This window comes from Gymnogyps californianus, chromosome 7, assembly GCF_018139145.2.
Source record: "Gymnogyps californianus isolate 813 chromosome 7, ASM1813914v2, whole genome shotgun sequence".
In the NCBI taxonomy this organism is placed as follows: Eukaryota; Metazoa; Chordata; class Aves; order Accipitriformes; family Cathartidae; genus Gymnogyps; species Gymnogyps californianus.
The window spans coordinates 6,520,161-6,548,152 of record NC_059477.1 but is presented as its reverse complement, the minus strand read 5'-3'; the positions used below and the strand labels follow the sequence as shown (position 1 = coordinate 6,548,152).

At 44.0% G+C, this 27,992-nt stretch overlaps 1 long non-coding RNA gene across 2 annotated transcripts; it reads left to right on the top strand.

Annotated features, from left to right (window-relative positions):
* Nucleotides 1-102: 102 nt before the first annotated feature.
* LOC127018595 (uncharacterized) lies at nt 103-24,302 on the top strand. 2 transcript variants are annotated; one of them, XR_007766775.1, is made up of 3 exons: nt 103-150; nt 11,525-11,671; nt 24,070-24,302. It is a non-coding gene; the product is annotated as an uncharacterized LOC127018595 (long non-coding RNA). The 2 variants fall into 2 exon arrangements; XR_007766774.1 differs by lacking the exon at nt 24,070-24,302 and adding an exon at nt 20,234-21,698.
* The last annotated feature ends 3,690 nt before the right edge of the window (nt 24,303-27,992 follow it).

Below are 27,992 nucleotides of genomic sequence, written 5' to 3'. Positions count from 1 at the left end.
CTGGGAGCGGTGTAACACTGAATGCCGCCAGCTGTGGCCCAGTACCGGCCCTCCCAGTGGTCAGGGAAAGAAAAGGAGTCATCAGAGGAGTTTGGTAAAATGTAGCTGGTACGGCATGGCTGGGTTTTACCTACTGCAATAACACGAAAGGTATCGTCTTACCTTGGAATGGAATATACTGATTAGTTTCCATCTGTTTGCTTTTTGATGGTGTGTTTGGGCTATGTGCTTTAATCAGTGGTAAAGGTCTGCAGGAATGAGAATCCTCTGCTAGAGGGATTGTAAACGTTTTATCAAGCTTGCAAATGTTGCTCCTGAAAATTACCCAGAAATAATGCCAGTTCTAGCCTCATATCAAGGCAGCAGGTTTGGCTAACAGCTATGTAACTTCTAGATTTTTTTATTTATTTCTGTAATTCTCAGCTTCTGCGGTGAGAGCTGCATTCAGTGTTAAAGGGTCTGAGTATGAGCACTGGAGCCAGGCAGCCTTAACAGGGTGAACTGAAGATTTTGCTCTAATTTCATGACGATGCTTATTTTTGTGACTGTGGCTATGAAGTTTGGAATATGATGAATTTGCACTTGCAAAATGGTACTTGTACCTTTTCAGGTTTTCAGGGCCAAATGTCTGTTTGGGGTCGGGGTCTGCAGGTTGGTAATGCAACCAGAAGTTCTGGTTGGAGCAGAAGATATTTCCGAGGAGATACAGATCTCCCCGATTACCGTTGACTTCAGAGCACTGAAGAGCAGTTTCCTTCTGGCTATTTAAAAAACCTTCTCTATCTGCACTTCTCCAAGTGCAAAAACTGATTTTTCAGCAAATGCCACACAAAACTGTAAGGTATACACTTAGCAATTTTCAAACCCAGCTCTGCATTAACACATGTCAACAAAATCACAGTGCACTCCTGGTTTTAAGTTTTCACTGATCATTGGGGTGTTTTAGCTGTTGTTGGAACAGTGGATCTTTGTTTCCAGATGTTTTTTGAGTGGGAATCTTAGGGATAATGTAAAGTTTTCCGATAGGAATGTCTTGATAGTAGAGAATTATGCTGGAGGTTTTCACATAGGAGTTTGCTGATAGTAGAATATTTTTCTGCAGCTCTTCATGCAGGAATTTGTTGGTTGTATAGTCTCATTGTAAGAGGAACCATGATTTTTAAGGTGCAGGATGGAAAGAAGGATGCTAATTTAGTGTGAATTGATGAAAACTGGACACTTTGTAAGGTGCAGCATGGAGGGCAACGTTGAGGTTGGGTGTGCAGTGAAACTGGTGCAGAAAGTTAATGCAAAGTGGGCTAAGGAGGCTATGCCTAAGGGCTATGCCTAACTGATGTGTTTCCCAGCATCTCAGATGGTTATAAGCTTGAACCTCAACAAATTCAAGACAATGTGAAATAATTGTAGAAAAATCTGGTCTTGAGCTGTAGCTTCTATTAAACAATAGCAAATTCTTTTGTCTCTCCAGAGAAAACTTGAGTAAAAGTGGATCAACAGGGATAGATAGTATTGAAATTGGTTCATTGCTGTGAGGATTTATTATGGGAAATGATGGGCATCAACTTCTCTAACATGATTGGCATCGGACCACCACAATTGGTACTGACACTGCGCTCCAGAGGATGGAGTTTAAGGTTCTTTAAGGCTCTCATTACTCAGGTGGGTTTCAGACCAGGGTCTAAAGGAACTAAACAAATGCTAGGAGCTCTTATTATAGTCATAACTTAATTTATAATTGCTTTCTGTTGAATTTTGAAGTGGTACCTCCTAGTGATATGATAAATACAGTGACAGCACTGTGGTAAAATATATTCATTTGTTGGAAAAAGTAAAGTTGTGGGTAAGGAGCCATGCAAAAACTAACGATAATGACTATCTTTGGTAAAATTAGAAAACTTTACTCTTGTTTATCAATTATGTCTGTAAAGGCAAAAAAGTCTTTAGGCTGTCTGTGGGCTCTTTAAAATTCAGAGCAGAGTAGGAAATGGTAATGTGAGGAAGTTAAGAATGCCTTAGCTGTTTCATGGGTGAGTCTTGGTGCCTAGCACTGAGAACTTCATTTTATCTGTTTAGGACAAAGTATCAGTAATAACGTTCATTATTTAGTGAAAGAGAGGGGACAACACAAGGTCTCCAATTTTATCCAGTGTCTCCTTGTTCACTTTTCTCAGGATGCTAAATGTCTGTGCTACAGGCACTCTTCAGATCATGAGCTACAAGGTGAATAAGTTTTGTACAAGCCGAGTAAAAGACATGTCTGTTAATATACATTCTTCCTCTATCTTCTTGATTACCCTTGCTACTTGTTGATATTCTTGATATTCTTGGAATAGTGGGGTTGAGTTTTCCAGTATGTTTTTCCCAGTACGTGGGGTTTTTTTTAATGCTGTACCCCATTTGTGTTTGGTTTTTTGTGGGGTTTTTTGTTTGTTGTTTTTTTTTTTTTTTTAAATAAAGTTGGTCATAATGGGAATATTCAGACTCTTAGATGCACAGAAAGGATGCAGGTTTCTCCTTTCATAACTCCCAGAAACATTCATGAATTCTGCCTACTCAAAATTTGTCAGCAGGATACAGAATAGAAATGCAACTTTTTAAACAAATTGAGTAATATATTGGTTAAGAATGCATATAAACGATTCATTCTGTGTTGTAATCTCTTCAGGGCAGAAATAAGCACATAAACCAGAAGTGCATCACATTTTCCAAATGCTTATGAGATGCTATTTATCTTGCTTCTTTAATTATATTTTGAAAGATTACTAGGGCCTTGATGTAACTTGTGTAGAGACTCTTCCTGACTCAAAGTGGTTTTGAAAATAGGTCAGTCTTTGGGGCTATAGCACATCAGGTTGATGAGAGAGCACTTGTTAAGAAAACAAATCCACTTTTAGACATACAGATTAAAAATATGCTAACTATGCATTCCCAAATGACCTCATTAAAAGTTCTGCCCTTTAGATACAAGGGGAGGACTGTGGGTTACGCTACCAATTAAAGGCTTAGTTGGGTGGCAAATTTCTCTTTTTCCCTGAACTTTCAAGGAGAATGCCTAGCTTTGTTTTTCCTTTTACACGTCTGAATGGCTGCCTGTTCCTACATGTGTGATTCATTCTCCAGAGAAGATGTCAGAGCCATATTATTTGACTAACTTGATGGGAATATGGCCAGATCATCTTGCTTGAGTCATCCAAATGGTAATATTTCATTGGGCAGACAGACTTCTGGCTCGTGACTTGTAGTGCTTGAAAGAGGTAGGGAAGGGAGAGGAAAGACCCAAGTTGAATGCTCTTCACCCCATTGGCCCTGCTGGCACTGTGCTATGAGCAGCACTCCAGGGAGGTTTTCCCTGCCTTTTGCTGTCTGTCATGGAAAAAAAGTCACAATAGGGGTTTGTTCCAACAGGGAAAGGAGGAATTTTTGTAGTCTTGAAGAAATTTACTGGCTAACAGAAGTGCTTCCTACGAAGCACTAGCACCATAACATTACTGATATGTTATCGATGGAGACAGAGCAAATCACAAAATATCCTTTCTGAAGTGGATTATGAATCCAGTAGTGCAGATCAGTGTTTCAGAGCAGCACTATGAAAATGTAGTTAAGTGCCTTTTTCAATTTGAACTTTGGTTTTTAAATTTTTTTGTTGTTGTTCTTACATTTGTGTTAGAAATGAGTTAACTCTCTAAATTTTACTTTCTTGGTTTCACTACAAGAGCAGGAGTTGGCTGGAAGCCAAGGATTTTTTAGTAGTCCCATGAATTGGGAAATTCCAAACCCAAAAAGCTTCTCATTCTTAATTCCCTTCATTCTTTCAAAAATAATGCACATATGTTCCCACTGGCAGCTTGTAAACAGTGCAGAAAACCCACTCTCGAGTACCCAAATAGGAAGACTTTAGAAATTTGAAGACACCTTGCCACACAAAGCATCTTTTTTCTTCCAGTGTGTTCTCCTAGGTAGGCTCAGGGAGCTATCTAAAATGGCAGTTCTGACCTCTTTTATGCTTAATTATCCTCTTATTTAGCTTAGTAAGAGTGTTTAGGTGATGGTGTCCAGACAGAGATGCAGGAGCTATCCTTGTAGGGGCACGAGAAGATCTAGGATGATTTTTGGCTTGCTTACCTGCAGGAGGTGGGGTATGTAAGGGACTAAGTGCCAGCACTTAGTTTATCTTCCAAGGGAGTGGAGCCTGCAAGAAACTAAGCGCTGCCCCGTATTTTGGCTTTTTCTTGCTCTCAGACACTTAATAGCTCCATTAGCTGCTGCAGTCTTACCACAGCTGAGCAGATGCGGAATTACAGTAGAGAAACCTAACAGGGAAACAAACATTTGGCTAACCAGGACAATAGAGATTTTGTGGATTTTGTGAATTGTGAACTTTCTGGAAGAAGAGGCCGCTTGCTTGTTGTGCAACGCTTCCATCAGAAGTGGTATAGTTCTGCAAAAGTGGCTGCAGCAACTGCTTTGAAGCTGCTGGTGCTGGTGATCTGCAGCCTGTGGATCACTGTCTGGGCAGACAGCAACAGCTCTGCCCCCTCTGTCAGAGCAACTCTATTAGGAGCCCTTAATCTGTAGGCTTCGGACACCATGGGAAGGCTCTTGTAGGGGTGGCATGTTCAGACAGTGTGTAGTTTCAGTATTCAGAAATATTCTGCAGACTGCACCATGTCATGTAGGGTACAATAACCTTGTGTAGACCTTCACCTTTTCAAAACCTGACCTAGCAGGTGATGGGTTAAGAACTTACCAGCTGTTTGCCATGAGCTAATCCCTTGTGAAACTTTCTCTTATGGTTTTTGGGAACTTGTATCAATGTCTGAAATGAATAGAAATGTAGAATAATTCAGGTTTGAAGGGACCACTGGAAGTCATCTAAGTCCGGTTAGATCAGGCTGCTCAGGAGCTTGTCCACTGGAGTTTTGCACATCTCCAAGGATGGAGATTCTGAAGTCTGCTCCAGTGTTTGACCACTGTCGTGGTGAAAATAGTTTTCCTTGTATCTATTGTATATGTTATTATCTGTGGGCTTCTAAGCCGTGCCAAAGGCTATATCTCATCTCAATGCTGCAGTTTAACTGGATCTGTCACAAACAGTTAATGTAAAATATATTTGTGAATATCTTTGTATAACAAGTGAAGTTGAAAGAAATACTTTATTCCAGGCTGAGTCACATAGAAAAAGTTTTTCTTGAGTTTCTGACATTATGCGCAAACCTTGAAGCCCCCCTCCCCCCCCAAAAAAAACTAAAGCAAACATAAAACTGGATTGACCTTCTAAAGCAGTGGGGCGATGGGGTCCATCGCTATGATTCGACGTAAGCGATTACCTTCAGTGCACTAGAGAGCTGTAAAGGCAGCATGTGTGTTCCTCCTCCTGCTTTATCCTAAAATACAGCCCGAGATAACGGTGTGATGGCTCGAGGGCAAGAGCTGTTAATGGAGCTTTATTGTACGTTTCCCTTAGTGCTGAGAAATGACACGCGGCAGGAGGAGTTTGACACTGCACAGTTGCTGAAGATCTACAGCTTTCCTTATTTATCCAGGCAAGAAAGTGGCATTTTTTGATATGACCATTGTTTGGAATTCCAGCTATTTAAGTAGAGATAGAAGATACAATGGGCTCATTAATACTTTTAAGATAAGTTAAATTAAGATGCAATTCTACAGGCAAACAACAGGAACTAAAGAGGAAGGGGGGAAAACAAGTACTCCCAATCTTAAACTTCCCTCCAGCATTTCCCAGATGAATTCTGTATCAGGCTGCTGGAACAGCTTCACTCTTGAAGCAGGATACAGATATACGAAAAAAAGAAATATACTGAGCACAGGCTATTCAGAAGTTTGCTTGAAATACTTACTTCTAAAAATCTGGTGTTAATGTTACAAATTTCCTTTACTTGTTTGTCTGTAGCTACATCTACAATTTAAGGCGATGGATATAAATGAAGAGACATAGGTATGAATATGTTACGATATTTAATGAATAAGTTTGTAATTGCTTTAAATGTGAATATTTCCTGTACCTCCACAAATCTGATTCTCTCTCAAGTACTCTGTCTGCATGAGTGTGCTAATGCTCCAAACTTCCTTATTTATAGTTCTCCTAAATGTGGGAAAACAGGCCTTCAGTTCCTGCCTACTATTAAAGTCAGAGCACTACAGCTTTATAGCTATTTAGTCTCCTTCCAAGATGCCCCCTCTCTCTTTGTAGTGGGCTGTGGATCCCTTTCCCTGATGTTATTCTCACAACCCAGGAAATGTCCATGCTTTCCTCTGCAAGCTTACGCTTTCCTGTTGCCCAAAAAGATGATGTAGGGAAACTTCCAGCCCCGCTGTAGTTTATCTATAGCCAGCAGATGCTTAGGTCTGTGTGTATAAATGGTAATTTTCTTGTTTGTTCTAGTGCAAGGTTGTTTCCCGAACTTGAAATAGCAGATACTTGCTCTACTTTCATCAAAATACTGAAAAATTTATTTGATGGGGGTTTTGTTTTGGTTTGGTTTTGGGTTTTTTTTTGGTAAAGTTCTTATTAGTCTAGTAAAATTTTTGAAAACTCTCATTAACTCCTTTCCCTTCCCTCTTTTTTCTAATATTCAAACACTAGTTGTCTTTTAGTCCTTGATATTATCGGTTCTTTTGTGTGAACTATATTTTCCCCAGCCTTTCCAGTCAACAGAACTGGATACATTACCCAAAACAAGAGTAGCAGGCTATTTGCTGACAAGTTGCAGGGCTTACATGCTGAACTTCTAGGGGAAGGATAGATATATGTGGTAATAGGATATATGTAACTTCAACCTGGCACATTACAGGTCACGTACACAAGCCTAAAAAGGCTGTAAGGAGTCCATGAAGTTTGGGATGTTTGCATGATTCACGGTGAGTTGTGCAGACTCATGAAGTGACGATGAGGACTTAGCTCAGCAGCACATTGCGTGCCTTTGTCTTGGTTCCTCTGCTCCTTGCTTGTAAAAAATCTCACTTGCTTCTTCCCGTGGAGGTGGGGGCGGGGAGCAAGAACAGCACTAGTTGCAAGGGACATGACATCGGCATTAGCTCAGGGTGGAGTTCATGGATGTTGGCCTGTAGAAAGAGTGCGGATCTCAAACGGTGGAGGATGGCATGAAAGGGGACTGAAATGGCACGGGGACATGGAGATGGCAGGGTCTATCACCAAGTGATGTTCACAGCCTGACTGTAAATGACCCCTGCACATCTCTAGCTTAGCAGATAGCCACGATTCTCACTGCTAAAATGTGTCCATCTCTCAACCAACTAATCTGTGAAAGATTTTCTGACTCCTCTATAGCAGAGACTCAATAAGCCGTGTAACTGCTCCACTTCATCTGCACAAAGGCAGTTGGAAGCCATGTTAGGTGCATGAATCTCCATGGGAGGGAAGAAATAGCTGAAGCGTTGACCTGAACAGAGTTGCTTTCCTTCATCAAGTGCTTTATGATCTCTGTTCCTTGGGAACTGGAAGCTGGCTGTCAGTGACAGCAGCCCTGTAGACGAGGAGTCTCAAACTATGGGCCAGCCCTTGCCTTTTTCTTTTGCTATTGAAGTTGGAAGGACTGGTTCAAAGTATCATCGTACATCAACAGCACTGGGGACTCCAAAGGGTGGATGTATACCTCTTCTTGATGTTTCTCTCTTGGTTTAATTCCTGCGCTGTGAAGGATGGCAGGAACTGGAACTGAGGGAGATGCAGCTCACAGCCGTGCATCACCCCCATGTGAGCATCATCCCATGGGGGATGCATGGCTGCGAGCTCCACCTCCTACAGTATTTCACCACTTACCAGGCAAGATTTACCCAATTGCACAAAAGGAAATCACCAGTCCTCTTCCCTCCCTCCGTCCCTTTCACGTGTCTTGACTGTCAGCGCCAGCTAGGGTGCTCACAGACACTTCATGAGCAATTGCTGCCGTTGTTACTGTTAAATAACTTGATTTTTTTTTTTTTTTTGTGCCTTTAAATGTGCCTTTTGTAAAAAGACTTCTCGGAGCTCCTTAACACTTCTCAAAGCCTCTTCAGAACTAAAAAAGTAAGCTTTGGGAAGTGCTTTTTCCTCCCCAATACAGTTAGCATTTCTGCCCATTTTAGTCTTCCCCCTGGCCTACTGAGTTTTAGGAAATAGCAAACTCTTTTTACAGGACAGGACAACAGATTTTATTTGACCTCTGAACTTAAATGAAGAAATGCAGAACAGCTCAGGAAGCTTCCCTGGGTGCTTCTTAAATTTTCTAATTACTGCTTAGCCCATACAAACCTCGCAGCTAGAGTACAAATATTTTGAGGGTTGAGAGCTGATAGCAGGAGATTAACTGCCTCTGCTTGGAACAAGTGTGTTATTAAAAGTGGTTCAGATCTTGCAGATTTAATAATGCAGTTAATGTCATAAAGATGATCCCCATTTCAATTCTGCAAGAACAACTCTCTAGGAGCTCTCTCACTTCACTGTTGAATGCTGTGGGGATGGAGGTTTGAGGAGGAGTGGAAGTTTGCAGGGCCCAGCTGGCAGGTGGGTCTCCACCAGCTGTCACCACATGATGCTGATCCCAAGGAAAAGCTCAGAGGGAAGCTCTGGGCACCAACAAGAATAATGCATGTATGAGTCCAGTGAGAAGAGAGAAAGGGTGACACTGGCAGTTTCTTTGGCCAGAGCATGACCCTGTCCTCCCAAGGCAGTTGCAGTGCCGGCATACATGGAGGAGCCGACTGGTGCCTCTGCCATGGGCAAGGGCCGCATCTGCGCTGACGTGGCAGGCAGTGCAACTGGAGAGCCTCTGCAGGAAGAGGCAGCGGGTGCTGAGGACCTGGCCTCATGCTGTGTGTGTTTTCTGGGCTTTACTCTGGACCAGCTATGGTCTGCTCCTGCAGCCTAAGTTCACCTTGATGATAGGAGCAGACCAGCCAGTTTGGTTTCATCCCAGAGCAGTCCGATCTGGGTGCCTCGAGGCCGCTCTGCAACGTGAATCGAAGTGCAGGCTTTTGGGACAACTGGAGCGTTTGCTTCAAAAGTGGGAGCAAGAGAGGTGGTTGCTCTGTGAATGCCTCTTGGCATTGCTGCTCTGTCTCCTCTGGGTTTTTTAGCCTTACAGGCTGAGCTTCCCCACTCTTCAAGCTGTCTCTGTATGCTACTGGTTTTCTAAACCACCAGTGGAGAACAGATGTTTGCATTGCTTTAATCCATGCATGTGGAGGACGAAGCAAACCTCTCGTGCGCACAGTATGAAGGACTACATTTTACAAAATCTTGTGGCTTAGTTTTTAATGTTCTTCTCTCAACCCTGGTGCTCCCTTGATTCACCTTGCTCCTTAGCAGGCATTTTCACCACTTACACATTGCTGCAACACACTTTCTAGAGGAGTCTCAAATGTGAAGCTGGTCCAGCAGGTCAAAGGCTGGTTTCAGGCAATCACTGGTCTTACTTGCACTAACATGAAAAAAACAAGGTAAATTCACGTTCCTGATCACATTTGCTCTTTAAGTATCTGGTCTATGAGTGTAGGTGTGGGAGAAATGCAGAGAACATCGTTATGAGTCAGCAGGAACTTTTTTCATACAGATTAAGTGTGAAGATGATGATACTTGTTAAAAGAAAATGGTGAGCTTTTTGTTACTGTTGCTCTGTACATTTCACGTTATCATGGGTCTCTGCAAATTTTACTCCCCAGGGTGCTTACTGATGTGATGTGCTTTGGATGCCCTTTTCACTCTATGCACTTCACTCTATTGATGTGGTTCTGCCCGTTCTCCCTGAGGTTTGAGGATGTCTTCTCTTCCAGCAGGCTGTCTTGCCAGCTGACCACCACCAGCCAGGACCAAAGCGGTGTTTAGGTTAAATGGAAACTTACCCCTGCTGTTATTGCATTTGCCAAAGATACTTAAAAATTTTGTTCTAGCAGCTTTACTATTAGAAACAGCATGCTCTGTATTTTGGGACCCGGGAAATCAGAAATTAACTGACTTCAGTGTGTTACCTGCAACCACCTCCTCTTCCTCCCACCCTTCAGCTCTTGGCTACGGGGGGACACTTTCAACTGTATCGGAGTTTGGCGCTGAGAGTTGAATCATAGAGAATATTCCCTTTTCTGTCTTGCAATGTCTCAATAAATTGTCTTCCTGATTTTTATTTCTATTATGTTCTTTATGCGTGTGTAAGAAATAACTAAAATACTGACACTGCTTAGGTGCACTTCGTGTGTAAGGAAATGTAACAGTAAATATTTAATGTAGTGATTTAAAAACCAAATTCATGTTCATGTAGCGCCATCTATCACCAAGCCTTCGTAGCTGCACATGACCGTGGTGCGTTTTATTTTTAGGAAAGTAACATAACTCTTTTGAGACACTTAGAAATTACTTCTTTAGGGGAAAAAAAGAAAGGTTTCACAGCTCTTATATTGCAGGGTGTTTGGTAATACCGCATCCATCTGCGTACACAGCAAGCCAGTGAGTTCAGTGAAGCTTATCTGTGCGTGTACATGGAGACCAGCCTCAAATTGGGCTATGGGGGCTCAGCAAAGAAATCAGGGACCTCTTTTGGCTTGCTCAGGGAGTGGGAGCTCTTCACCTTTCCTTACCAATTTAAGGCTAGAGGTGGCTGGAGATGGGCAACACAGACTGAGCTAGCTGTGTTAGTGACTTCAGTATAGTGCCACTGACCCCTGTATCCACAGAATGAAAGAAAAAAGACACTTTGGTGTGAGTGCAGTGAGGGATTGAGCCGCCCATCTCTAGAGTTTCCTGCTCCTTGCACCCTTTTGACCTGCATGTTTAGTCCCAGCCTTAGCCTTGTTCTTATTTTTCCAAATTTTTATCCCAGTTGACTGCTGGGCTCTGAGCATGTGTCTGACGTTTCCAGGGGAGGTGGCCTCCTGTATGAGCGCAGCCCAGATCACAGCGCAGTGCTTGCCTGCCGGGGATGTGCCTCCTGCGTTTCAGGTGGCTCAGACTAATTCCTGACGACTTTCCAGGGGGGTTTTCCAAGCAGCTACCTGGGAGGCTTGTTCTTTGCCCGATGTTCATCACTGCATGCTTAGTAAATGATTGGCATGGAGAAGTCATGGGTGATGTATTAACTCTCTGGTGTTAATAATTTGGTGAATACAACTACCAGTGCCAAATATTTATATCCCATGATGCTACCACTGGAATATTTTGTTCAAATCCTCTGCAACATAAAACTTGATTCATATTTCTTTCCAAACTCTTCAAATAAAGTTTGCCTACTCATCATTATCTGCCAGAAGTCATGTGAAGTTGCAGTTGTATTGGCTTGAACTCAAACTGGATCACAACTGGCAATTTTATTTTGTTTGGTTTCCCTCACGCTTAAAGACATGAAGAAAATAGACTAATTTAAGCAAAATGATCTGAACCCCCCATCACAATAAGAAAGGTAAAAGGTGAGTCACAGGATCTGCTTGAGGGCGAAAGCACAACTTAAATCATGTGTGTGTGCTTACAGCTTGGTGAGAGACTAACATCACCGAAAGCATTTCTGTTCTCCTGCAGTGAAGCCCCAGGGATGCGAGAGCAGAGCAGCTGTGTGGCAGGACACGGGGCTCGACACAGAGCATGCCTGGAAGAACTGCACCCCGCATGTTTTCTCCTGCTGGAGACTTCCATGCTGTAAGCTTTGCCTGTGACAAAGTTGGCAAGGTAAGCCTGGCCTTAAGAAGTTTATTTTGATTATTTGAGTAATTGTGGAAGGCCAGGAGAAGAAAAGGGCATCAATATTTGCTTAATAGCTATTTTGCTTATTAAGAACTGTGTATATTTGCTTATGCATACGCACAGCCTGTGAAGCAGCGAGGTTTCAGAGTATTCCCTGCTGTTACCTGGTGGTGGTTGTGTTACTTCACTCAATTCCTTGCAGAAAAAGAAATCCAGAACGGGATGGAGAAGCAGCAGGGTTTTCTTGTCATATTGCACCATCCCCACTGGCAGATCTGGCCGCACTGAATGAAGATGGTCCCTTGCATCATCTTTAGAGCTAATTCCCTCTGCTAGAGTGCTTGGGGAAGTGCAAGAGGACACGTGAGCTGCCTGACGCAGCTCCTCCATGGAGCCAGCTACAGCCCCATAGGTGGGGAACCTGCCTCAGAGGGATCTCTCCGTAACTGCATAGCTCTGCTGCACAAAGCCGAGCTCTTTCTTTCCTTCCATTTCTTGCCCCTTCTCCCACTTCAGTGCATCTCCTGGGAGCTGGGCAGCCACCGGTAGAGCTGCCTGCTTTGCCTGGGCAGGGCACAGAGGTGTCTGAATAGCTGTGGACAGCCTTCTCCATCAGAGGCAAAGCCTGTCCCAGGTGTGGGCATGGAAGGGCCACGTTGTGAGACAAGGCAGCAAAGCTTTTAAAACCCATCCGTATGAGGCAGGTGCTAAATATGTCACGCATCTCCCAGTCAAGCAACGCTTTTAAACACATGCTGCATTGAAGCAGGTTAATGACATACTCCCCAACATGCATGGCAGAGTAGAAATGCACTTCTGTGCATAAATATCCTTAAGTCTGCCCTTGAGTGCTTCTCTCAGTGAATCCTTTCTATATTACTGGAAGGCCCACAGATAGCATGATGTCATTGGCAAACAAGAACCAGAACCGAAAAAATGGTTTATAAACCAACAATAATGAGAGTTATCCCTGGTAGTGAATAAATAACGTGGGCTTTACTACCACGTGCTCCCTTTTTGCCTGTCCAGCTGACTGCACCATTAAATGCAACATGGGATTTCTTACCTTTGCTGATGAGGGATGGTCCTGAGGGATGGCTGGAGGCTCTCATAGTGATTTGGGCACTCGCTGTGGTCCTGCCCGTCGGCAGAGGCCAGCACAGACCTCTGCGCTGCCTGGCCGCTGGCTTGCAGCCACTCACTGGTTTCAGGCTCCTCTCCTAGAGCTGTAGAGGAGGCTGTGATTTCTTTTGCTCTGGAAAAGGGCTTTTGAACATGTGAGAACAGAACTATTATCCAGGCATCCGCAGTTTAAAAGAATAAAATAAATCCCCACATCACCAAAAAGTGTACTGTTCAGGGTTTAATGAAGATTTCTTCCCCTCTCTCTCCCCCATAAAGTGGATGCTATACAGTTTAAATTATGTATAGGTCTGTTACAGTATAATCAGTGCTAAGTACATATGCATACACAGAGCACAATAAATTATGCATCTTCCCTTAATATTTCATGAATAAGAGGCATGACATGTATTGATTTCATTTAGACCTGCGTTCAGGAGACCATTTAAACATACTTCTATTTTTAAATCCATGAATCATCATAATGGGACCGTTCAGGTGCTTTCAGTTAGATATATACTTAACAACCTTGCTGAATTTGAGCCATAATGATAATCAGATTAATATTTTGAACCAGTGCCCAAGGAAGCCAATGGGAGCCATTTCATCAATTTTACTAGACTCTTGGAGTAGGATCCATTTTTTAATATATGTGTGTTCATATATATATATATTTAATGAAGGAAAGTCGAGGTAGAGCTCCACTGAGAAATCAGAGTCTGTCTGAGCCTGGAGTCACCTCATATCATCATGGATTTCACTAGCAATCTGAGAAATGAAAGCAAGCTATCTCAAAATGTCACCGGCAGCCCATTACTCATTCCTCTATTGCCCAGGACATGCCCTGCTGAAGGCTGAACGCTCCCCCTGCCTTCATGAGTGAGGCAGCATCCTTTGGGTAATGGGAACTCATTTTTACCTAATGAAGCTATAAGGAATATTTTCTGTCCTGCAAGATATGGGGAAAATAAGTTCTTGTAGGACAAAATGTTCAAAAGCACTTCCATGACACAAGAACTTAAATCTCACTAGCAGACTTGGGGCTCTGATGGAACAGGGGGGATGGCTTAGCCTGGACCAGCTGGTAAGATTAGGACTTCCAGCTGTTCCCCTGTGCAGATGTCCATGCTGCTGGTGAACTAGCTCAAGCACCCTCACAGTTTACATTTTGGGCATTTTTCTTTTCCTGAATCTGCAGGTTTCAACTACATGCTTTGTCTTCTCTAAGATGACTGTTAAGATACATTTGTGTCTTTAACAGAGAGGTCAAAAAGGATCGATAAGTCTGATTAAGAAAGCAGTTGCATTAAATAGGTCATTTAATTTGGCCCTGATGGTAACACTAACGAAGCTGTACTTTCTAGAATGAATCTGCCATACAAACATTAGCACAGACCTTACTTTCTTGTTTTTGTAGAAAAAATTCAGGTCACAACACCTGTGACTCTGCTTTGAGCCTTGTATTTCTTCCCCAGGACATATCCAAAATGTCACTCTGGAGAATGTGGCTACAGTAATGTCACCATCTATAGGAAAACATAGAAGAAGCCCAGGCTCCACACAGAGCCCTTGGCGCAGCCAAAGAGGCATCTTGCGCCCACGTGCTGCTTGCTGGGAGGGCATGGCTCTTCCTTGCGTGCTGTGCACAAACGCTCGTTACTTTGTGCAGGGAAGGACCAAACAGGGAACATACAGGCATAACCTAAAAGCCCAGTGAACTGATTTCCACTAAATAACCTCTTTCTTTGTTGCCCTTTTTTCCTCTCTCTCTCCAGGACATAGGCAAAGCTGATGGTTTTAACTTTAATATTTGCAAACTACAGGGTGACTGTGCTTTTCTCTTTAGCTTTTCATGGGCAAGTAGTAATCATGGTTAATGTTTCCTTCTGAAAGCATCCTACATGAACTGGCTCTTACAAAAATAAATTAAATAGCCTGTGTTTTATTGCTTTATTGTTATTACCATTATTTATTAATAGCAAGCTGTATTGGGCTTTTGTTTATTTTTAAAACCCAGCGTTCCTAGTTGAGCCTGTGTGTTGGCTCACACGTTAATATGGATGCAAATATTGAGCCGTTCTGGGTAAAAAACATCACCTCTCATGGATCTTTAATATTGCTGTGCTTTGCTTCCACAAGGTGTTTTTGCAGCGAACTTGGAAAATCAGCCCAGGCCTTTTCTACGGTACTAAAGTTTAGGAGTTGATTGGTTTTTCTGGCTGCTCTAAGAACCAAGTTATATTGGGGTGGTTTGTTGTGTGTTAGGAAAAAAGTAATTTTCAAATTGTGGCCATCAAATTCTGAACCTCTGATGGGTCCCAAGCCCTCTGCCTCAAACTCTGCCTTTGTATTGGTCAGCTATAACTTCTGAGATCCAGAAATAATCGAACTACTGAGACTAAATGTTTTTTAGTTGGATGGGCCCTATTAATGTGATTTAAATGATGATATGGCAATGTTTAATCTATTTCCTCTTCTGCATTCTTTTAATTTCCTAAGAAAACCTGGAGAGTGTTATTTATCATCTCATCTGGAAAGGGAAGAAAGCTAATTATTTTTCACTTACTTGGAAGGGTTTAGAATTTGTGGAGCTCACTGAGTAGCAAACATTTAGTAGGTCCCCATACCAAGCTGCAACTTTCTTCAATTCACTTCTGTAGATTAAAAATTGTTGGTTTAGCTTTTAAGGATTTATTTTATATGTCAGTAGCTGTTAAACATCCTGCAGGAGAAAATCTCAGAAGACATCCATTTGTAGATGCAGTCCTTTTCATGTGGGGCAAAATAGAAAGACCTGTAAGCAAGCCAATATTTAATTGTATGATCTAATGGCATCAAAATTTAGTTATAGCTCCGTTTAATAAAGTAAATTTGGAGTCTTATATGATAATTCTAAAATTAGATCATGCCACACCTTATGGCTGTCAGCTCACTTTGTGAGACGAGTCAAGAGCCTTGCACATTTACTTCAGAAACGCCCTTTTATTTCTGCTCTGAGGTTATTAGTTGAAAAGACTTTTCGAGACATGGCTAAACTTCATGCATTTTTTAAATCACAATTTTTTTACTGTCTCCCTTCTAACAAAAGAATTGCCATGGCTGTTTCAGACCAGCAGATAGGCAGTGTAATGGAAAGTACTGAATGCTTAGGGAAAGAGTATGAGAAGCAGAGAGAGCTATAGAGGTCCTGCTCGTGGTACCCCCTTGCAGCAGCTGCCTGCTCAGAGATGCCTGGGAGCGAGCTGTCTGACCCCCTGCCTTCAGTAACTGCCAATGCCCATGAATTTGTCTCTACTTTCTTTGAGCCCATGTAGGTTTTTCACCTTCACGGAGTCCTCTGTCAGTGAGTACTGCAAATCAGCTGCATCTGTTCCCATAAAGATGTCTCCTGCTAGGCAGAGAATAGCCTGAGGCTAATGTCCCTGGTAGATTCTGTGTAAATCCTGACTGAAAGCGGGGAGAGCTGCCCAGTCATTGATGGTAACGCCAGTTCCTAAATTTGGGCTTAAGACTCGAGCTTTAGGTGACTATAAAGGGAAGCTTTGTGATTTCCACAGCAAGAATTAACTATGAGTTTCATGGCTGAGAAGGCGCAAAGAACAAAAATTAATTCTAGTGTGTGGTAAAATATATAATCTTATGGCATCGGGTTGGAAACCTCTCTGGTTCTGCATCTGCTACCAACTTTCTGTGCAACCCTGATGTGCCCACCCATCTCCATCTGAAAAGGGGATAGAAATGTTACTATTGACCTAAAAATGACAATGCTCCCAGCAGGTGGGTGCAGGCTACCTGGCACACTTCCATGTCTTTGTCCTCACAGCAGCTTTGGAAGACAAGGCAGTGGCTTGGTGACCCTCGCTTCCAGCCTGGCATCTTAACTACTGAGCTGCTGTCTCTCTCCAACCAGCCTTTTCCTATGGCACGAGTATGGTGTGAGACTTAATTCATAAATGTCTGTAAAAGTTTGAAGAAAAGCAGAGTGAAGGTGCTATTAGAAGAGAAGCGCATTAGCCTGTTGGGCAGCAGCAGCTGGAATATCTCAGTGCTGCAGTTATATTTGATGGTGTATGTACTTTGCTTCAGGAATGCTGCCAAATGGCATTTTATTCCTACCTCGGAGCTCTATGCAGATGAAAAAAGTGAATTTCCATGCTTTTTTGGCCAAAAAGTGCCTGCAGATCTTTGTACATCTTGACCAGGCTGGGACCAAGGCCTGGCTTGGAGCAAAAAGCACCATTGGGGCTGATGATGTTTGTGCTCAGAGTCAAGGCTTTACCAAGTGACTCTGACAAGAGTGAGTAGAAGTGATGCTTCCCCAGCCAACTTCCCCAGGACTAAATGACAGAATTTCAGTCTGACCCCCACTCCACGGCCCCAGGAAGGGGCAGCTTTCTCTTAAATCTTATATTAACGGGGGGGTGTTGGTTTTTTTTTTTAACTCTTCCTCACGATTCCTCTTTAGCCTCCAAGTCAGGTGTGGCAGTTCTAGGACCAGCTGTGGTTGGATGGGGATTTTCTCCTATTTTGAGTGTTAGAAAAACTTTCCCATCTGTATTTCTTTAACCTTGCCAATGCTCTTCCACTTTTCTTTTCCCAGCAAATGGAAGCCATGAATTCCCAGCCCTGCAGATCATTTTTCTAGGTTTGTTTCTCAGTCACAATGAGTGTTGACCTGTTGTCCTAACCTCATCTGCTGATTTTGAGTTCTTTTGGGGTTGATCTGAAGCCTGCTGAAGGCCGTAGAGGTTTTCCCAGCATGGTTAACACACCCAGCTTCAAAGTATTCCCTTCCTCCTGAATTGCCACTGTATATTCCTGCAGGGTAACTTGCCCTTGCCACATCATTTGGACTGCCCAGCTGAGGTTACTGTTGCTTAGCTACAAGGCTCTATAATAAGAGCCCAAGCCATAGCGGAGCAGGCACCGAAGCACTTCAAATACGACAAGACCCAAAGGATGCTTGTCAATATATGTGCAGGAATGTTACAGGTCCCGAATGCTGAGGTTTTAGTGACCATGACTATTAGCTTTTAGCTTACACAGCTCTGGTTGTTATTAGCTTGGCTTTTGGTGGAGCTGGGTTGTTTGCAGACTGTGGCCAGAGACACTGATTTTAAGGAATGTGTGTGTTTGGGGGGAAATTATTGAAAGAGGGAAATGGGGTAGGAGAGGAGCTGCTTGGGGGTTTCTGCAAGGAAAACTCTGATTGCCAGAGTTAAGCCCTGGTTACTGGAGTCAGGTTATGTGATGCATTATCAACGTGAACTGCAGAACCGCCGGTAAGTACTTACACACTGCGTAAGTACTGATCTGTGTCCACAACGGCAATACCTTTCAGCTTTTCCCTGCCAGTTTGCATAGGTGACTTGTTTCATATCTCTACAAATCTGCGATTGCATTTTTGCAGTCTCACGAAAATGAATGTCACCAATTGCCCAGGGCACATCTTCGGTTCCCACAGCAGCTACATGTGAAAGACAACAGCGCTGTGCTTCCAGCAACATTAATCAATAGCCTGGAGGTGAGGGCTCAGATCGACAGCTGAATTTAATAGCAGTTCATCTGAACTCAGGAGAAGGTTTCTCTGAACCTCCAGCAGAATCTGGTAGGACTCACGCTTCACCTCTGTGGTGACTGTGCCCGGGGTTTGTGTGGAAAGGTCACCTGGGGAAAGCTTTTCTCAAGAAAAGAATGTTCAGCTGCCTTCAGCGTGAGTCAGCAACGGGAAATAAAGATAAGAGCCAGCAGCTTGACAGTGCTGGACCATCCCCAGAGCAAGGCCACAAAGAGAGGCTGGAGTGGCTTCATGCTCAAGGAGCTTCCTTGGAGTAACTGGCCGCGTGGTCCATAGCTGGAAAGCAGCCAAGACCCTGCCCATACCTCTGGTGTGACACCAGACCAAGGGGACCTATGGGAAGGGCAAGGATTGCAGTTTTGGCTTTCTATTTATCTTTTGTGTCTGCAAAGATTGCTCTTGGTGTTTGCGTTACAGATGTGAGCCCGCAGAGGCACCACAGTTGACGACAGAACGGGTCAACTCCATTTTGTCTGTTTTATGGCAGGGAAACAACATGAATGAAACCTGATATGTTAAGAAGGGAGGAATTCACTATAAAATATTGTGCACTGGATTTCTGGTTCACATACAGCGACACAGCCCTACTGAGAAAAGGGACACTGAGGGCGACCCCCCATTGTTGTTATTTCTTGTTGTTAACAGCTATTTAACTTAGCCATCTACGTAAGCAGTGAGGAACAACCGTTCCCTGTGAAAGTGTTAGTGCTTTTTGACCCCCAAACTCAAAAGCAAGAAAAGCTCTTGGTGAAACACATGGTGACGTGCCTAATCTTTGTAGAGTTCCCTCTAGAACAACAGGGCAAAATCCAAAAACTAGTAATCAAGTGGGACAGCTTTGTGTTGTTGCCTAATAAGATACTGCATTAATGTATGGGAATTCAGCTTGTGGGGATTTGTGCCATATATATGTGTAATTTATGGGGTTGTTCTAACACCAACAAAAAAGCCAAAGTTTAAAAATAGCCTGGATCACTGCCCAGGTTTTTTACTTGGTTTCCTGTGTATTCACTTGCCTGTCACTTCTAAACCTGTTTTGCCTCTCACTTAGCAGTGGAGTTGTACCCGGGTAAAGGCATTCCATGTATACTAGCTAAATACTACTTTTATAATGCATATCCATTGCTTGCTCCCAGGGTATCGCTCAAAGCAAGTTACTCTTCTGTGTTATGTTGTCTATTGATCACTCCTTTTCGCCTTTTATCCTTGTTGTTGTTCTTTTTCCTGGCTCTTGCAGAAAGTGATGCCAGGCCATTAGGAAACTGAATTATTAAACCTTCATATTGATTTTTCTTGACCATATAGCTGATGTTATCATGTAAGGACCCTTGCCTTGAGCTATGCGGAAGGGGTTTTGATAAGCGCTTGACAGCTCTCCTCGATCCTTTGCTTCATTACCTTCCCTCTCTTCACTACCCCATCGTTTCCAAGAGGAGGAGATTCTGAAAACCATTATGTGGAGTCATTTCGTTTCCCTGTCAGGCTCCCTTTGCTAGCAGCCACACAAATGACGGGATTTTTCTTGCTTTTCGCTCCAGAGGTACACAAACAGATCAGCCCATTTGCTAACAGCCTCAGCTCTGACACCACGGTATCCTTGGCAACGCACCAGCCTGCGCAAGCATCTGCAGATGCTTCAAAAATCAGAAATACCGAGTGATGACAAGGAGTCGCTTCAGACAATGGATGTTTATAGGTGTCGCAACCACCTGAAATACTTCTCTCTCCACCCATCAGCTCCTTGATTATAACGTGCTTTACATTTCTCTTGCAGCTCCTTTGTCAGAATACAAGATTCAAGGCAGAATTAATCCTTATTTTGATTTTTTTTTTTTTTTTTCATTTAGATCACTGGCTGAGGTACCTTATGGGAATGAGCACCCCAAGCTCCACTGTTGACTTTCCTCTTTGAGCTGGGTTGGAGTACAGGTTCTTCAAATGATAAAATCCAAAGTCATAATTGAAAAAGAAGTGGCCTACGTCAACCCAACTAACAGATGTAGTTGTGTGACTGCTAGGCTGAGTGGTGATTTTCCCTGTTGTGTTGCATGAACTACTGCTTTCCTACAGTAACAACAGATTTAATAAGATCCAATCAACCATTTTGGGGGAATATTTTTACATAAGTTCATCCACCTGCTGGTATGGCAGAGACTATGGTACTGTGTTTACAGCTGGTAGTCTTCACCGATCCCGTGGGTTCTTCAGCTCTGCTTTCAGGAGATAACATTCAGGTGCTCAGGATGCATTTCTGAAGCTGGTTGCAGCAAATGTATCCGTTCATTACACCGGGCGCTTACATGCAAAAACAGCTGTAATTCAGATTGGGTAACTGCACACGGAGTACTGATTTGTGCAGCTAGATAACTGTGGGCAAATATATGGGCGTAAGCTAGCATGAATTTACAGATGGCATGTATGTGCTACCCCTCAGGACTCCACCCCTCATCTTTCATGTACAAAGCAAACGTAAGAGTCACGTACTGATGATGACCCTGGATGAGGAGCAGTTTTATAACACAGCAAACCAACAGGTAGTCTTCAGGCATTCAGGACCACGTTCCTCAGGGCGGGGAAGTATTTCTGCCACACTAATACATGATGGGTGTGCTTGTTGATCAGGCTGAGGCCATTCTCAAACCTAGACTGGACCACTGCATTTGTTGTTTGCACAAAAGCTGAGTATGAGGCTGAGTTTGAAGCTTGCTCGTGGGAAAGATCCGAAGTACATTGATGCTTAACCTCAAGCCATGGTTTTGGTGAGAAAATAGCCCCTCATTCTGTCTGCAATGTCTCCACTCTCTTATAAATAACGGTAGTGTTTTATTCACAGAAAGGGAAAAAATACAAAGCACCGAACCCAAGACGGACTATGTTGCCCCCTATTGTGGTGTTAACTAGATTAGGCTAATCTGTTTTCAGCTGATAATTTAAGCTTTAGGCTTGGAAAATGCAGTAACAGTTACATGTTTGAACATAACAAGAGGAGCATATTAAAAAGCCTTATCAAAATTCCACATTAATAAAGCAAGCTATCAGTGCATCAGAGAACTGAAGAGTTTCCATGTGCAAGCATGCAAACATAGTAATAGATTCCTTCTAAGGTCTTTAATCCTCAGTAGCTACTGTTGGAAAAATTCAGACTTCCCCCCTAGAACAGGAAATTAAATCTCAAAAAAAGTATATCCCTCATGTTCTGACCAGTTTGACTATTCAGTAACTTATATGTCATATTTATTTTGAAAAGCAACTTTTTCATATAGTTCTGCTACAGATGCAGTGTGTAAAGAGATTTCACTGCTTAAACCTTAATGTGTGTTCTGTTCATCTTCTGTTTGATCTTGTAGGTAGGCAGTGGATGTTTATTTTTTTTTTATTTTATTAGAAGACCTAATAAGACTGAATGGTGCAGTAGTTTTATTCCCACAGCTTTCAGGACAGATAAAGAAGGCAGTGCTTGTACTAGTGAGAAGCTAGAGATGGCAAAACAAATAACCCAAGCTCAAACTTGCATTTATTACTTCCTGGCAATCATCATTCCCTGTTATAACTAGAAAAAGTTAAGAGCAACAAATCTTATTTTCCTAGAGAGTTTGGGTTTTTTCTTCTTCTGGAGATGGAAACTTAATAGCTGAACTGTTCCTCTGTACCCCAGAAAATGGGTCAAAGCAGTGAAAATTGGTTTAGGTTAAGAACTTTCTACAGCTGAATCCTGCAGGGATCAGTAATCCCCTCGCTTCCTTTTGAATACGTTTACAAAACCTCCTGTGAGATGTCTCTAACGTGACAGGTCTGACATCCAGCTTTTTCCTCTTCAGCAAAGGAACCAGCCTCATAACCAAGATGTCACAAAGCGTCAAGAGCTGAGAGGAAAACGTAGCCAGGTTAGGTAAATGACAGGGGAAGAAGGAAGCTCTGCACATAACCGTGTACCCTGTGAGGGACCTCTACCGTCCGTTTTTCACGTTGGCATGTTATCTGGGGACCCTTTGCTTTCAATCACAGCAGTGCGAAATGGAGACGTCTGCTGGAGTGCATTCTCTACTGCAATTCTTGGCTCCTTGCGTTCCCAAGAGCAGGTGGCATCAGTAGTTTGTACCCTCTCTCTGCTTTCAAATTATTCTACTTCTTATGCAGAGACTGGCTTTTGACATCAAAAGCATTTAGTAAATTAGAGTGTAGCTCCCTGAAGCTAATTCTTCCTTCATAATTCGCATGAGTACCTACAGTCCCTTGGACAAAAAGACCAAAGATACCTAAGGTCTACAAAGTCAGCATTGCTCTGCTACAAGTCCTTCCACTGTGGCTAGACCTCACCTTTGCTTCAAGCTTTCCTGTAGCAACCTGAGGCATGCCGGGTTGCTACAGGAGATAACCAGGTAATATCTCCAAATAATCTTTAAAAGGTAAATGTTATCAAATGGGAGACAGGCAGAAAAAGGAAAGCTTTTACACGGAAATGTTACTATATGAGCTGATGAGATACAGTTGAGGTTCTTGTCCAAAACAGAAACAAATTGAACGTAGTTTGTTATGCAAAGCCAGGGATAAGTACATACTATTTTCAGTCGAAGCTTTTATTTTGCTTTGCGGTTGATAATAATTTGAAGGAGCTTTTCAGCTCACCTTTCTTCCCCATTGCCTCCGTTGGGCACTAGAGGGACCCTAGAGTTTTCCAACCGATAGAAACATCTCAGCAATGCCGAGGCAGGAGCGCTGCCTTTCCCGGTCACCGTAGCCAAGGTGTTTCCAAGGGGAAAGGTGGCAAAAAACTGCTCAACCGGCTGTTGAACATGCCCAGAGACTGCAAATATGCCACCAGGGAAAGTGCGTAAAGGGGCCATAGCCATACTTTCCATTGTTTCATCATCCTCTTTGGTGCTCGCAGCTCTTCCCATCATAAATAAGAGCTGGCTTTGCCTTGACTGCTCTGTTCGCTCAGCTAATGTTGTGACATTGGCACCGAGGCTTCAGTCACGCTGTGTTTTTGAGAAATTAAATGTTTCCTTCCCCAGTCTGAAGTGAAGCCAAATACCTAAGTTGCCAACAATTGCAGCTCGATAAACCGTCAGAGGAGCAGCGGTGGTTTGTTATTGTAGCTATATAGTAAAAGAAGAATATGTATTGACACACAAGTCCCTTTTTGAACGGTATTTCCCAGCCACTGTTTCAAATTAATCTGTTCTAAAAAGGGCTATAGACAAAGTAATTCCTTTTTCTTTTAGCAGGCAGGCAAAAATCTTCTGTATTTGACTTACCAGACCTCCATATAGAGATCCATAATTCAGCGTGTCAAAGCTTTACTATGAAGCTCATGGTTTGTGAGGTTATGTAAAAATCTGTTTTTCCTTTGTACAAAAATCTTTCCCCACGATCTCTTAGTAGGATGATGCTTTTTGATCTCTGCATGAATATTTCTAATAAAAATATGTGCATGCATTTTAATATCTCTAACATAAATGATAAGAATTTTTCCTGTCTTAAAACATCCAGTGTCAACACTATTGCTGAATATTTAATGTAAAGTATAATGTAATTTGACTAGATAATTATCTCGGGGAAAATGGCGAATGCCACGTTGGTTTTTTCTGTGTTTATTTTTCATCATCTTTGATGATTGTTTAAAGGAGAGCTGCAACTGAATGACTAACTTCCAAGATTCACCTTCTCTCTCTCTCTGCAGGCTGCTGCTGAAAAGAGACAGGCTGCTACTGTGCTGCATCTGAGCTAGAGGCGTTGATTCCTCCATGGCACATGGAATATTCTGAGCGTTTCTCCAGTTAGTTATATCACCCCTCTGATCTCTAGGAATGTTCATGGACAGTGCACAGTCTATTTATTGTACGTGGTGTCTTTCCATTAAGACATCTTTTCCACGATACCCATCGCAGTATTTATTTCCAAAAAAAGTATAAGCTGTCCTTTCCTTTTTTTTTTTTTTTTAAAATATTTTAAGCTTTAAATAAATCTAATTTCCATTTGGATGAAGTGTAACTGTTTCTCCTTGATCAAGTCAACTGCTCATTCCCTCTCAGGGCTCCTTCTGATTAGGCTTTATGTAAGCCTGCATTCGTGTTATCTAGGTGGTGAAAGGAAGGGCAAAGTCCCTGTGCTTGGGGGGAGAGCTCCATCGAGGTCTTTGCATGGCCACATAGTCCTCCAAGGGGAGGCACAGAAGAAGACAGCAGGGGAAAGGCACTGCTGATCCTTGGGGTGCTGGGGACACTGGCGCACACTCTTTGTGCACTGAATGGGTGTCTTTGCTCCTGGCAGTCTGGAAGAAAGACTGCCTGCAGCAAATTCGTTTCCTCTGGAAGCATCTCCTCTGGATGGATATACATCACTGACAGCGAGTGACCAGAGGGGAACATGACGGCCTTGTCTTCTTGGCAAGATCCTGCTCCCTTTGCGTGCCACTGATTTACAGATGAAATGCCAGAAGAGAGAAGCAGCAGTGGTGGGAAGTTCTCCCAAACAGCTTGAGGAGGGCTCCAGAAAGGGACTGGAAGAGATGTCTGTAGCCTTGAATCACAGACTCAGACTTTGAAATGAGAAGAAAATTTCCTGATTTACAAATACATAAAAATACTTAACAAAATAATTTGGCATCATCAAGTCACTTTATTGACATTAGCATGGGACTGGAATATAATCCAATGCAGTAGCTGTTGAGGGATGGCCATCTCTGTATTGCAGCTGAAGAAACAGAAGCAATGGCGGGGCCTAGGCTTTCCTGAACCTGCGTTTTGACGACTCGGTCTAAGACACGTAAGGCCCAAATTACAGATATGAAATATTCTAGATCACCTGCTGAAGTCCATGAAGAGTGCTCAGTGCTCCTGAAAATCATGCTTGAAATCAAGCTGGGTACCTAAACTTAGTGAGGCTTTGGAAAAAATATAGCTAGAGTACGCACTCAGAGTGGTGCAGCAAAACAAAACAAAACTGAAATCAGCATTTGAAGTTTTTGCACTGCAGTATGGGTTCCAGTCAGTGTGCATTCTGGGCACCCAAATATAAAAAAGAATAGCAATATTTGTCTTGACTGGATCAAAACATAGCACCTGTTTCAAAAACATTTATTAGGCTAATACATACACGACACGCAGAATTGCTGGTTAAGATTCTGACAGACTGGCTTTTGCACATTCATTTTTAACAAATCCCTTAGACTAATTTGTTTAGGAAATAGAAAAGGTAAGAGAGTACGATTTTACTCTTTCATCTCCAGCAAAGGGAACTGAAACAAAGTGATTCTGACTAGAAAGGGTGAGATGAGCCGACGCTGTAGCTCCACCACATCAGTGGCATCGCATGACGGATGACTTTGCCCTTGCCTGCTTTACGGAATATGGAAACAGTAATTGTCGTCCTGAGGGGTTGAGGAGGAAAGTTCAGTGTGAGAAGCTGTTAAGTGACAAAGTAATAGGACATCTTTTATTGCCGGATTCCAGGAAATGGCTGGAGAGCTCGGCCCTACAAGAGCACAATCTGTAAGTTAGCAGCAGTGCAGTTTCTGAGGTGCTGTAAAAGCGTTTTTTAACCTATCTCACCATCATTCGTTCTCTTTCTCCAGAGGAAAAGGAGAAACTAGATTGAGCTGAGACTTGCATCATTGGAAGACCCAAATGAAATCAGGTGAGGGACTTTCGGGACGCTTTCCTCCGACGGCGGGGACGATCGACCACGGGCAGGGCGACAGCCGTTCGGCTGAGGGCTGGGTACCGGGCGGGGGCCGGGGTCGGCTGTCACGGAGCACCTCAGCGGCGGTGCACGAACGTCGCCATGTAAACACCTAACACAGCGCCCTGCCAGACGGCACTGCGCGCCCCGCGGGTCTCGGGAACGGGAGCGCCCCGCACAGGTACCGGGGCGGCCGCGGGGCCCCTCCGCAATGCAGGGGCCGCTGCGGGCGGCGGGCAGGGCGCGGGGCGGAGCGGCAGCCAGGGGCCGGCCGCCGCTACCGCCGCCGCGGGGGCCCTGCGGGAGCGGCGCCGGGGCCGGGGCGGGGCCGGGGGAGGGGGGCGGGTCCCGGGGGCTCGCGGCGCGCAGGCGGCCGCGTCCGGGCGACAGCCCCGAGAGCGGCGGGGCGGGCTGAGGCGGGCACGGCGGCGGCGCGCCCTCTCTGCCCCTCGGCGCGGCAGTGCGTCCCGGTGCCGGCAGCCGCCGCGGCGCTCAGGTAAGGACCCTCCCGAGCCCCTCGCCGCCGCCCCGCTGCGGGCCGGCTGTTACCGGGCGGGCGGGCGGGGGCGGTGGTTCCGCAGCTCGGGGCGGGGGGTGCCCGTCGGAAGAAGAGGAGAAGAAAGGACAAAACGGCCGTTGGCGGCGGGTGGGGGGGGCCGGCGACCCTCGGAGGGGTGGCCGCGCGCCGCCCGCCTCGCGGCCGTTGGGAGCCGTTGGGGACCGTTGGGGGCGCGAGGCTGGGTCGCGCCGCCCTGGGCCCGCGCGTGCTCTCTCAGCCGGGCGCGGGCTCTGACAGAAGGCGGACCCGAAGTTTGCAGCGGGTCGCCCCTGCGGACCTCCCGGAGCGGTGGCCGGAGGTAAAGGGAGGGGGCGGCTCCCCGATAACGGCTGTTTTATCTTCGTAGGGGCAGTCGACTTTTGCCAGCTGCCTTTAAGGGTTTTGAGCATCTCTAGACTGTAAAACCCTTTAAAGGATGTAACCTTCTGTCCTCTCCTGCCCCCACCCCTAAGCTCCTCTAAAGGGATCTGTAAGGCTGAACAAAGAACATTGTGTGAGACAAGGGGGTGCGATGGTAGTAAGAGCTTTTAATTTGCATCGGGGGGGGGGGGGGAAATCATTCCTTGTATTGAATAGATCAGCCGCGGAGAGGAAACAACTGTGCACGGGGAGGCTGGTAACCGCAGTGAGGCGGTGGAGAACAAAGCCTTTTTATGTAAGAGAAAATTATGCAAAATGTGCCTCGCTTGAACTGCTGCAGGTACAAGCCGTGAGCGTATGCAGCTCTGCGGTGCCGTAATGTTGCACCGAATATGATCTACCAAATAAAGACTGCTTGCCTCAATTTGTTGCGTATATGTTTGAGACACTAATTACGACCTGCCATTTGAATAAGATGTGCTTTATGAAACACTTTTGGGAAAGAAGGGGGTGTGCCGCATGCCGGGAGAGTTGCTTTCTGTATGTAAGATACCGACAGCATTTATTTCCCTGTGCTAAGCAGGAACTTTCAGTTGTCCTCTGAATAAAGATATTCTCAGATTCGTTGGTGGATTTTCATATAGGCTTCTTCCTGATATAAAGTAGCAGGCTTTCACATATAAGTGGTCATTAACATAAAATCATGCAGTAGAATGGGATGTATAAGTAGGTATTTTGTAAGTCTTACTTACTCTAGGTCTCTAGCATCCCTTTTCATAATTTGTCATGTCTTTGTGGTTGTGTCAATAAATCTTACTCCATCCTTTCTCAAAAAAATCATTTGCTATCCAGTGTTTGCGCTGCTTGCAGTTCAGAAAACCTGTCCCTTTTGTTTTCAGAAGGGTTCTTCCTTGCAAGATTGAAGCACATATCCTTTCTGTTCTGTTTCTTCCCATTTCCTCCCCAAAGCTTTGTATTCTCTCTGTGAAAGAACCTGTTTCTTT